Source organism: Crocodylus siamensis, chromosome 6 (assembly GCF_052110815.1).
Source record: "Crocodylus siamensis isolate JL-2025a chromosome 6, ASM5211081v1, whole genome shotgun sequence".
Taxonomy (NCBI): domain Eukaryota; kingdom Metazoa; phylum Chordata; order Crocodylia; family Crocodylidae; genus Crocodylus; species Crocodylus siamensis.
The window spans coordinates 62767968-62771079 of NC_143400.1; positions in this window are offsets into that span (position 1 = coordinate 62767968).

Genomic DNA, 3112 nt, shown 5'->3' on the forward strand with positions numbered 1-3112 from the left:
ACTGTACAACAGAGACAGACAAACCTGTCATTGACACTAGAAAATTTGTATCACATTTTTCATAAGCATATTTGGCTTTGTTTGCATCATGCTGGTTAATTTTTTGGGCTGTCCTTGTTGAATCATTGAAGTGAGACTAAAGCACAACAGCTGTTTTTGGCTAAATAGTTTGCCATTTGTTTCATTGACTTGGATATCCAAGTACATTCATATGGGGAGGGGGTTTGGGTTGAGAGTAAATTAGCTCTGAGTATGTTATAAAGATGAAAGCAGCAAGACTTAGCTGTCACTAGAAATTATAAATGCCCTTCTTAAGGAAGGTTTAACCCCCCCCCCCGGTAAATAAATATTGTACAGCTTTGATGGAAAATACTGCCCGTAACTGTTTTCAAACAGAACCCCTTCTAAAATAGAAAAAACAAAACAAACATATACCTTCATGTCTTTATCTGACCGTGAAAGAAATTTTCTGAAATAAGATTAAAAAATTAAAGACCGTTTTAAAATACGTTCTCACTTATATCATGTTTCTTGGGGAGGCCGTTATAAAGATAAAACCAGCTTATGTAACTAAAAGCAGCCATGGGTTACCTATGTAAGCGTATTGTAAAGATAAAGCTAGCTTGCGTAACTAAAGTATCGTAACTGTATGAAAACAAACCTATCCAACGAAGTTACAATTAAAAATTAACACCAGTACAAATTTTGAAAAGGCTGAACCAGGCTGCACCCAATGCCCCCCTCCTCCCCCCAGAAGCGTGCATGTGTACATGCACACGCGCGCGCACACTTTCAAAATCTTATTTCAGAAAATTTCTTTCACGGTCAGATAAAGACATGAAGGTATATGTTTGTTTTGTTTTTTCTATTTTAGAAGGGGTTCTGTTTGAAAACAGTTATGGGCAGTATTATATCTTACTGTACTTGTATTAACACAGTCACAAATAATCCTTCTGTTTTTTAAATCAACTTTTAACTTGCTATGGTAAAAATTGTGTAGTTTTCCCACTACATAAGCTCTCTGAAATAAAAATCAAATAATGCAGTAAGTCAGCATTCCCCAACCAGTATGCCATTGGGCATGTCCAGGTGTGCCATGGCATTTGGGGCTGGAGCCATGCCCCCCTGCCTGCTGCTGCTGTGGGCAACCAGACAGCTGGGGGGAACATAGCTCCAGCCAGTGATTTCAGATGCTGCCCCACTCACTACTCCCCCCAGCCCCCGTCTGTGGCATTCAGCCACTCACCACCCAATCCCTCCCTCCCCCCCACTCCATGATATTCAGTCATTCGGCTGCCTGCCCCCCAGCCTGAGGCATTCAGCTGCTTGCTTAGCAGCTGGTGTGCCATGGGGTGGGGGAAGCCATCAAGTGTGCCGTGAGGTGAAAAAGGTTGGGAAATGCTACAGTAAGTAAAAGTGTGTGCTTGTAAAGCCAGCTTATGCTATATACAATGCAACTAAAGGATCTTAACTGTATGAAAACAATTTTTAATGGTAGCTTCATTTTAAAACGGGGTTTGCTACATGCGTATTTGGAGATAAAGGGGCTAACATTAAGAAAACACTTTATTGAATGGAGACTTTTTGTTTTAAAACAGCTTGATTTTTATATATATACCAAACTGTTTTAAAACAGTCTTCATTAAAAATAGTGTTTTCTGAACAGTAACCCCTTTATCTCCAAATATGCATGTAGCAAATTGCATTCTAAAACAAAGCTACCATTAATTGTTTGAATGAAGTTAAGACCCTTTAGTTGCATTCTTCGTAACATAAGGTCGCTCGCGTGCTCACTGTTCTACTCGCTGCATTATTTGATTTCTATTTCAAAGGGCTTATCTGGTGGGAAAACCACACAATTTTACCACAGCAAAGTGAAAACATATTTAAAAAGTAGAATGGTTACTTGTGATTGTTAATAAAAAGACATTAAGTTATAATGCTGCCTGTAACTGTTTGTTTTCAAACAGAACCCCTTCTAAAATAGAAAAAAACGAAACAAACATACCTTTGTGTCCTTACTTGATAGTGAAAGGTATTTTCTGAAATAAGCTTTTGAAAAAGTGTGTGTGTGTGTGCACGCATGTGCTTCTTGGGGAAGGGTGGTTGGATACAGGTGAATTAACCCTGTGAATGTAGTATAAGAGGGACTTAAGCCTTTTCAAAATTTGTACTGTTTCAACAGCCATTCATTTCTGGAAAGTGAATTCTTAATGCTGATGCGGATGTTATATTTCTTAAGTGATCACCTGCAATACCCCAAAGAAGGAAGCTCTACTTCCTAAAAATATAGCCATGGCAGAAGGACAGAAACTAGGTCAAATGCCTCTCTTTAAAAAACAAAAAAACCCCCAAAAACAAAACCCCACAGAAATGCTTAGCCCGATGATTGCAATGCCAAAGGACCAGAATGCTAAAAGTAGAGCAGAAGGACATGGTATTTAAAAAAAAAAAAACAAAAAAAAACAAAGACAGTATGATTCCTCAGAGAAAACATACCACAAATCCCTGAGAGAACCACACAAGGATTCATATCCCCAAAGCTGATGATCTGGGGCCCATGAATAAGACCCAAGACTGATTTCTCTAACACTTTAGAGAAGCTTGAGGAAGAGGAGGCTTCATCTGTTTCTGAAAAATGATTATTGTAAAAACCAAAAGAGGGGAGTGTTGGGGGTGGGGGGGAGTGCATGGGTCCCCATTTTGCTGTGAAAGATCATGATTATTGAGGAAAGAGAGAGGGTCTGGGGGTGTTGGCTGCAGATAAAATGTGTAGAGTGCTTTGAAAGATCATGGTGGTCAGAGCAAGAGAGCAGGTTCTGAACAGAGAAGGGGCGGCTTAGGAGTAAGTAGCTTGTGGGGTAAAAAGTGCCTGGTAAACGATGAATGTAGAAAACTAAATGCCTGTTGAGAGAGAGAGAGAGAATCCCTAGTGATGGTGATTTTACAAGACCTGCTGGAGGGTCCCTCAAATGCTCCCCCCCCTCCTGGACATGTGGAGTCGGAGCAGGCATGGTGATGGTGATTTAAAAGACCTGTTAGAGGTCTCTCAAATACGTCCCCTCCTTCTGAGCCTGCGGACAAGGTTTTAGTGGGAGTACATATAGATTCA